Source organism: Montipora capricornis, chromosome 14 (genome assembly GCF_036669925.1).
Source record: "Montipora capricornis isolate CH-2021 chromosome 14, ASM3666992v2, whole genome shotgun sequence".
Classification (NCBI taxonomy): Eukaryota; Metazoa; Cnidaria; class Anthozoa; order Scleractinia; family Acroporidae; genus Montipora; species Montipora capricornis.
In genome coordinates this window covers 17,323,188-17,333,187 of record NC_090896.1, presented here as the reverse complement: position 1 = coordinate 17,333,187, position 10,000 = coordinate 17,323,188, and the positions used below count along the sequence as shown (strand labels likewise).

Here is a 10,000-nt window from a genome sequence, read left to right as displayed (position 1 = left end):
TTTTGGCGCCTTTCGTTTCTAATCATGCGGACTCAAATTCATATCAATATTGATAAAGCTCAAGCTAAAAGATCCACACAAGACAGAAAAGCAGCGGAATTCTACAGGAGAACTTTGCTTGTTTGGAACTATACTGACTGAATTGTTCTATTGACATTGTGCTAATTATCCCCACCAGTCTCTGTTTGGAACATTCCGCCAACTTTTCGCGAAATTAGCGTTATATTTAAGTTCGGGTAAATGCCGCTGTTATCTTTCTTTAATGCAGAGTTTTATTCCTAGACACGAGTGATGTTAACGTTGCGGAGAAAAACAAAGGGGACACTTCGTGACCCTTATCAAAGTTGGCATGCACCTAATTATGTACATATTTAGCCATATTTGTTTAATGGCACCAACCGTGCTTCAAATAACTTGATGGAGATCGGCAATGGACATTTAACAAATCGAACGTGGCTCAGCGTTGTCTTATCGACAACGACATTCGTCATCACAGTGGTCAAAATGTTGCAGTGGATTCACGAGGTGCGGAGGAGTGAGTCCACAACAAATTTTGACTACAGTCAACTCTCCGCTAACGGATACTCTCGTGAGCTCAACTTGCAGACACTTTTTTTCAATTTCCCATTTTACCTTCCATTCAAAATCTTTATTTACACATTCCCGTAACTAGAAACTCTCTCGTAAAAGGACGCGGACAGTTTTGAAAAATAAAATTTGACTTTTCATTTGCTTACGCTCTCTCTCTCAAGAGACAGAGCAAGAGACCACTGGGGTCGGCTTTGCCAAATCTCCATTTGTCCGAGGGAAAAAAGGCTGTCCGTTCGTTTGACATGAACAAGAGTGCAACATGTATTCGCAGTGTCACGTTATAGAAATAATTCTCGTAAGCGGACAGCTCTACTAACGGACGCTTTTTCCAATTCCCGATGGTGTCCGCTTACGAGAGAGTTGATTGTACTGTGATGACGATAATCGTTGTCGATAAGAGTACAGACAACGTTGAACCACGTTCGATTTATTTTTTCCACAATATTCAGCGTCAAAGAAAACATTTATTTCAGAGCGTGACCAAGATCATGACACAAAGAAAGAGGAAGCGTTGTCTACGACTTTTTCGCAACCTGGTTTTATTTCCCAAAATGAGCGTTCCTGATTGGCTATTATAATTGCGTGACACATTGACGCGAGCATAACGCGAGCATGACGCGAGCAGAGTTATCTGCATTCTCATCAACAACGGCAAATTCGAGATTACAAGCAATTGTGGTAAAAATACAGTTTGCAGGTTTGAATTATCCAGAGAATTTATATAATTTGCCGAATAAGACTTGTGACGCTGCTTTTTTGTTGTTCTTTAGGGCCGAAAAAGTAAACGAGTGTCGTGGCCCAGTGGTTAGGGCGCTTGCCTTGAGATACGGAGATCCCGGGTTCAAGACCCGCAAGACCCGCTCTGACCACTCGTTGAATTTGATCCTGGTAGTCCCTGGTTCAACTTCCCAGCCGCACTTGTAAATAGCCAACTGGTTTGCCTTCAGCCAGTTGAGATTCTTAACAGTTGTTGTTGTTCTGTTCCGTCGTTTCGTTGTGTTTCATTGGCCCTGAAAAGCCCCGATGGGGAGCGGTCAATTAAGTATGTATTGTATTGTATTGTGATGAGAAAAGGGTAAACATCATATTCCACATGGGTGACAGCGATTGAGTAAAAAAGAGTCTGCATAACTAACTAAGCGTTGAGGGCGGAACCATTGAGATGATGTTTTTGTCAAATGTTAATAGCAGAGCTCAGGCGCACAAAGCCCGCCAGCGGACCACCATGGGTAAAACATTTTGGGAAATCTATCGATATGCAACAAATTTTAGTTGTGACGTTAGAGTACGCCCGACCGTACAGATTGTCGGGGTGGAAGTGGGGAGGAAAGACGGCCTCTGGGGACAGGGGTGTTCGGGCAAGTTTCCTTGGCGGGATATCGCATGGCCAGCGTTGCATTTCGCAAGCCGCGTTTTTCTGGCGGGAAATCACATTGACTGTCGTTGAAAAAGTCTGAGATCTTCGTCCAAAGACTGTTAAGTCCGGTAAGAATCAGCGTTTGGGTGTTACGAGCACCGAAATGGATCGGCTGTCTTTGAAAAATTACGGATTACGGTGTACGGGTCTGCGAGAGGAAAGTTCGATCGCGTTGTTTGATAAGATCGTAATGGCGCTGCCTTCGGATCTTGACGGAACGAAAGGATGTTTTGCCGCAGAGAATCGTTAAGCCTGGTTTACACTGTGACATAAGCATAAGCATAAACATAAGCAGAAGCGAAAGCTGTGCAAACCGGGAGTGACATAAGCATAAGCATAAAAAAAAACGAATCGTTTCCATTTTCTTATGCTCATGCTTATGCTTAAGTCACGTTTATAACTGTGTAAACCGGGTGCAAAATAAACATAAGCATAAGACCAAGGTGTCTGCTGTTTTTGATAGCAATGGATATTCAAGTTAATAGTGCCTAAGTTGGCGTTGGTCCTTTCCTAACAGGACCTCTTCAGTCTGTTTTCCCGTCGCCGTCGTCTTCTTCTATGAAGCAAAATGAGTAGTAGTAGGAGAAGAATTTCTTCTTTCTGCGTCATTTTGGAAACGTTGCTCGTCCCATTCTCCAGCAAGTTTTTTCCTGGAACTAACTGCGCTTGTTATGCAACATGTGTGAACGTAGTTATGGTTATGCTTATGTTTATACTTATGCTTATGTCGCAGTGTAAACCAGGCGTTACTTGAAGAAGCAGTTCCTCAGGTGAACATGGGAAGAGACTGTAAAAAAACTATCAAGGTACCTTTTGTATCTGCTTAGTAAAGCAACGGCTTTGTGTGAAATGAGTGATTGTTGACTTAACTGTCACCAGATTCGTACTCCTTTTTTTGCCTTTTATATGGACATTTATATCAAATTGCTTAGCTATTTGTCTGTCTTACTACGAAATATATTTGTTACTTGTCGTATTTCTCCGATTTTTCCGAGAAAAGTCGAAGAAAAATGCGCATGTCTTCTTTGATTTCTTTCAAATGTTTCGTATTCAACTTTTTTTGTATCCAACTTCACAACGCGTGCACGTGGTTGGGAATTTCACGCATGCTCAAAACGGCGATCTTGGCGAGTTCCTATTCTGTGACATATGTTGTGCGATTGACAAAATGCGAAACTGTGACATAAGCATAAGCATAAACATAAGCATAAGCAAAAGCTGTGTTAACCGGTTTTCTTGGGTGAAATTTCTTCAAACTTGAGAGTGGTAATAACTGTTTACGTCCTCCATCTGCCAATTCATTCAGAAATTTTGTAAGACAATTTTTTTTTAAGGGGAGCTAAAAAGCAAAGATTCGCTAAAAGCGACGAAACTCTTTTTGTAACCCTTTTTTTTTTTGGCCTTGAGAAGATTCCTCTGGACAAATGTTATGTAATGTCAAAGTTTTGGAACTTTTCAGCAAAAGAAATAGAAGAAAATCAAAATAAAAGCAAAATAACACTGTAAACAACGTAACTTTAGATATTTCTAATTCCGGGTAAAACCCCGTTAATTTAACAGTGATGGTTGAAAAGAGTAGTTGTGCCTTTTAGAAGTTTATATATTTCGATAGACCCAAGAAAGGTGCGTTTCAGAGCGATGCGAAAATTCCCGTGGACAATGGATACTAGCGCGCGCCAAATGAACAGCGAATGACCATATGGAGCTTGACATTTTCAGTAACCGACCCTGGTTAGACCAATATCAAGCTTGTGTTAAACGCAACAACAACATTCTATTTTTCTTTTCGACCACATGGTCCACATCACGATCGCGCGTGATCACGGGAACCCTCATATCCGCAAACAGAATGGAAAGCGGTGGGTCCAGACCCCATAGTCGCGTAAGCATTATCGGTCAACGAACAAGTTGCGATTTCATTGTTTTGTACCAAACATTTTGATTCGCTGGATCTGAAAATGTTGGAATTTATTGTTTCAGTTCAGCTCTCTGATTGGTTTTCATGATCTGGGTGGCCCAGGTTTGCGTGAACGCACGGTAAGTGTAATAAGACTGTGATAAGGCAAAAGTTGTTAATCATTTATGCTCATAATCATGTAATCCAAAAGATAGTTACAGGATGCATGTTTGCACTTGATTGAATGATGGCTATGGTTGTGCAGCAAAAAAGAGAAAAAACTATAATTACAATAAAGAAGACTTTGCTGGAGTCCTACCTCGAGTCTTGGCGTTGACATTATTTTATATAACTCTTTAAATGCCAGTAAAGAAATAAATGTGACTACGATGATGGTTGTGGTGATGATGGTGATGACGATGATGATAATGCTGATGCTGATGATGAAGATAGTGATAACGATGACGATAACGATGATGACGACGATGATGATAATGGTGATGATGATGGTTGTGATGACGATGACGATAAAGATGATGATGATGATGATGACGATGATGATTGTGATAACGCTGACGATAACGATGATGACGACGATGATGATGATGATGGTTGTGATGACGATGACGATAAAGATGATTACGATGATGATAGCGATAACGATGACGATAATGATGATGAGGATGATGATGACGATGGTCATGGATGAACGAGCTTGCCAACAAACTTAATGAAATCATGTGCTTGCTTACCTTGACAATGACCCTTAAGTAGATGTTTCGTGCGCCCGTGTTCAGTTCAATAAAATTACTGGCAAACAAGTAGATGTTAATAGCCATCCATGCGATCTATAAACAAAAGGCACAACTAGTGGAAACTCAAACGTCTGAACAAAACTGACCGCAGGGAGGCGTGATGTAGAGTTGAATAGGCTGGCTTTACCGCGGAATGAGACCAGTAATGAGCTTTTTTTTCCTTTGAACGGACAAATAGCAGGCAAATAAAATGATGGTGATGTAATGTTTAAAAGACGAACGGCAGTGTTTTAGCGGGTTTAACTTGAAAACACGAGGCGAGTGTTTTTAGACCCGATAAAAGACGTTCTGCGGGTTTTTTGAACGGCTTGAAGAAAAAAAAAGCCTTGTTGGAAAAATCCTTTCCAAAATCAACACGATATGTCACAAATTGTTTTTTCCATATTTTCGCACAGTGGCAAAATGCAAGGCTGAACAAACAAGCAGCTAACGAAGAAGCAGGGTTCGACGTGGAACGGGACAAAATCCGAAATCTAGATAGGAACGTTGTTATTAAACATGAAGGCCGAGTCGTTCAATTTTTTGGTTGACAAAATTTGTTGAAGAAGTTTGGAAGGAGGATGAGTATCCGCCCAGACGTTTGTAATGGCTGAAATAATTTCGATGAAAATGATTAGGACCATTTCATAACGATCACAAGTGACCTTCATATAAAGATCGTTTCATTTCAGAATAAGCGATAAATCCATTGCTTGCACATTCAGCCCCGCACTCCCCTGGGTCTGAAATCAAAGCCGCCAGGTATAAAGGTTCATACACGTGACGTTTTGTCGATGTTTTGATAGGCTGATAGGCTCATGAGTTTTGAAGATCATAAAAACGTTTGATCCGTGACAGTGAATAATGAAATATCGTATATTTGAATAATTTAGAGTATAGTTAGCATATAATTCGAATAGCTTGATCTATAAATATCTTTTCAAGTATTGCTGTAAGCCTTAAGTCCAATATACGCCCATTCTTTTTTCGCCCAAAGGAAATTCGGAAACTGAAACAAATCACATAATGGAATGATATATGTAGCTATCGATATTTCAGTTTCTTTCCCTCATAGCAAATTCTCCTCCGAAAAAGAAATTCTGCCGTCAGAATGACAGCGATTTATGAAATTTCTTCGCCTTCAGCGAAGTTCCTATGGAAGATTATTCTGCTGCGAAAAGAAAGGTGATGGGACCTAGGGTTCCCGTAAAATTCATCACCGTGAAATTCTTTCTACCCTAAAGCCCACGAGGACTGACAAAGAATTCAGTTTACCAGTCAATAAAGCTGAAAAAAAGTCATCAAAATCTGAGTCATTTTCAATAAAGACACGCTTTTCAGAAAAATAAGCCTGAAACTTGCTGAAATAGCCATACACAAGAAATTTAGAAGATACATTGTTCTGGCGCCGTTTTCTCCCTGTTCTGTCCCACTCTTGGCCGCGACAAACTGAAGCAAGTTAGCTCAACTCAAGTACGACAGCAGCGCGACGTTAAACAATTCAGCTCCGAAAGTTGACTTAAAATCGACCCAACTGCTTAGCACGGCAGAACCCTGCCGTGCTGCACGGCTGTAACTCTTGGGTTCAAAACGGCATGCTACTGTTGTAGCTTACCAGTAATTTCTGTATTACATGTATTTGAAAAAGTTAGTTCTTTGGATTAATTTACAACTTGGATTAATTTACAACTTGATATTATCCCATTTTTTTCGACGGAATTGATTTGACGCTTCAATGCTTTAGTCGTGCCACTATTTCGGCCGTACCACTACGGATGAAACGCTGCGAAGCTTTAAAGCCTACATCATTGTCAATTATTTACTTATGTAACAAAACAACACTTTTCATGCGGCTACAGCTTCCAATGTTTCGTCGAGTAGTAATAATTCTTTTTGTAATTGACCTTTTGAGCTTCTGCATCGAGCAGAAAAATACCAGGCAACACAGATGAGGTAAAGCAAGGTACCGACGCAGAGGTCTTCTTTTCACAGTTCATCAGTGACTTTCCACCTTTTTGGAGTGGTTCTTGTAGTCTCTTCATTAGTAACGCACCTCTCTCATCTACCGAAATTATCATGCAAATAATTTCGCATTCAATTTTCATTCGTTCGTTAGAATCGTGATTCGAATGGCTGTTGAATTTTCTTCATAACCTTGTAAATAGTCATCACAAATCCCCGTTTACTGAAAAAGAGATTTCGTTGTCAAATGTCACCGTCAGTGTTAAATTTACCGTACGGTCAGCCAGTCGACTGAAGTCGGCCTAGACAATACAAATTTAATCCAGTTCTGGCCTTCTTTTCCCTTCGGCTGAAAAGAAATCTCAAATCTTAAAAAGGCCGTAAATCCAAACAAAACCCTAAACTGAACCGAACTTGTCACAAACAAGTCGTCAAACGCTGGGGAACTTTAAGTTTTACGTAATCCGTTTACGAGTAAAAGGCACTGTAGGGTTTCTGCAGTCATCAACGTTATACTTACTATAACAATATATCTTGCCAACTCGTTCACTGCGAATTTGGGCATGATAAAACCGTACTCCTGATAAAACTTTGGCGGATCACGAAGCTTAAACGCTGATTTCCCCTGGAACTGCAACCTAGAAAGTGAATGTCATGCATCATGTTTCCGGTCTTGTCACGCAATCTCATAAGTAACTACTTTTAGTCCAAAACAGTTGTGAATGTAGAATAAACCTCAATGACAACCGCCTGTATCCCAGATATTACGCAAAAAAAGACACTAACAGTTCAAATGTCTAAAAATAAGTCTTTGCTTAAGATTTAATTGACGTCACAAAGTTCCTTGTTCCTTGTTTTTATTATGAGCAACTCATGCGTTGTTGGCTTTGAATTTTTTTACGAGACGAGAAGAACTTTGAGGCGTTAAAGAAGCGTTGATCCCGATAAGCGCTGAACCATTTCAAATTTAGGGGTCTTTTCATCAAATTAGACTGTTATATTTAACAGTTTAGGAGCAGTGAAACATGTGACCCGGCAAACTGACTAAAGGGGCTCGAGTCTGTCGATTCTCAAATCGTCGTGTTTTTTTGGTTCTAAAGCCGATGATACACGGTTCAACATTTGTTGCTCAACAAATGTTGAACAATGTTGCTCAAAGGTATTGAACAGAATAGAACTGGTCTCTATTTTCGTTCAACATCGCTGAACAACATTCAACGTGTTGAATGGCATATTTTAACATTCAACATGACACGACACACATTTGTTGAACAAGAGCTGCAACATTTGTTGATCAACAAATGTTGAAACGTGTCTCGTCGGCTTAATATACACCAGAATGATGTACGAAAGGTGTGTTAAGACAAAACCGGCGGTCTGTATTGACTGTTTCTGTTTCATATCCGACTGCATCATATCAAAACCTGACCTGCCTGAGTGACGTCATTTACCATAAGTGGACTACTAAGTGCCCACGCTCAATGTAAACTGCTCATGGGGCGGGACGCCGCTTATCTCCTAGAAATACCAACGTAGCGGGAGGCATTTCAGAAAAATAATTGGAACATTTATACCTTTGCCATACCTTAGTAAAAAAAAATTCAATTCCAATAAAAACAAACTCAGTTACGAAGACCTCGGTACGTTTTCATTTTCAGCGAAAACGAAACTTTTGAGATAAAAATGTCTAAATGCAGGGAGGTTGGTCAACATTTTAATACTTCTAAATGGCCAAGATGTTTTGGGAACCCATTTCAAAGATGTGTTATAAATAATGTACAAGTCTGGGTTACGCACTAAAAACCCCTGGAAAACAGTATAAGCACTCATTTTTTTAAACGATACTCGTATTGTTATCACGGTACCTATTTCAATTAAATACGTTAAAGATAAAAACACAATGGTTAGCTTTCCTCGTTAATCGAAATGTGATTGGAGTACTCACCTCACGAAAGAACCGAGTGCAAGCAGGGTCTAATTACCCCATTTTCCGTCATTTTAATACCGGCAACATCGATATAAACATCACCTCAAAATATAACTCTTCTCCGTCGTGTTTCACGATTATTCCATCGCGTTCGCGTCGTTCAATGTGGGCGAGTATCCTAAAAATATATTGGTACGAGCGGTTCCAGAGTAAAAATATAGAATGAAAGATTTGCATTTGTACGGTCAAGTAGTTAAAACCTCAAATTTGGTGATTACACACAGTCGTTGTGCAGAATACCGCAAAAAATGGGTACCGCATGTCCTTTAACCAATGATATTCTTGTTTGTGGCGTTGTCGTTGACCTTAAAGTCCCTAATATCAAAACGTTGACGAGCTGCCGATCATGTACCAGCAGCATTTGAAATAACGATGAGTTTTTTAGTTATCGTTTGGGAAGTTCTTGACAGATTTTATCGACGATCAAATGAGGTCATAACATCGAAAAAAACAAAGGAAAACAACTCATCCAATCGACGGTTTTTCGTTCTCAGTTGAAAAAGGAGAATTTTTCTTTTATGAATAAACTGATCATAAGTCGAAAAGCTATGGCAATGATGACTGATCAGTGCTGAATGTTGCTTTTAAAAGCGAATGTTTGCCTTCACCTCAAGGAGATTCGGATGAACCGGAAATTCTTGTGTCGTGGTTAGGTTGCTTTAGTGACGTAATCTCCGCAAACCCTTGCCATTTGCAGCTTCCTTAGCTTCAAGAACGCGCGTCTTTTCTGACAAAAGTAGAACCCACTTTCATAAATGTGGACTGAGAGTTTATTTCAGTCACACAACGTGTAAAAATAACTGTAAAAGCATGAATCTGTTTCTTGACGACAAGAGCCGTGGTTCTTAATTTCTCGACAGGGTGGGGTGGTCGCGCATGATTTATAGGATTTGAAGAAGCACCCAGACCCATGGAGCTCGGTTTCCCAGATTCGTAGTCTCCTTTGCAGCCGCTCGGGCCAAATTCACGCAACTTTCCTCGTCCCCACACGGCTGCTTCAAACCGACATACATTCCTTTCCCATTGTTTTCCATAGTTTTACTTAGACAAATCACCGACTTGTTATTGTATACGCTGGACCAATCACAGCGTAGCTTTCTGTAAAGCTGTCTTCTTTCGCGGGAAAACCCTGGGAGCGTGTAATGGAAGAAACTCCAAAGAAAATCGCGGAAAGCGCTACCAAATGTTTGTTTTGTTGATCAAGCAAAACAAATATTTAAATATTTGGAAAATCGTCAGTTGATTTAGCTTGGATCATTGAATCGTCCGGGCTAGCCCGGAAGCCAAAGTCGATAAATACTCCTTGGACAGCAATTTTCTGTTTGCTGACAGTGTTTTTAGTGGTTGACAAA

The 10,000-nt window shown here is 40.2% G+C and overlaps 1 pseudogene; it reads right to left on the bottom strand.

Annotated features, from left to right (window-relative positions):
• The window catches only part of LOC138033186 (cytochrome b-245 heavy chain-like), a 42,968-nt pseudogene extending 34,201 nt beyond the window's left edge, over positions 1-8,767 (bottom strand).
• Between the last annotated feature and the right edge of the window lie 1,233 nt (positions 8,768-10,000).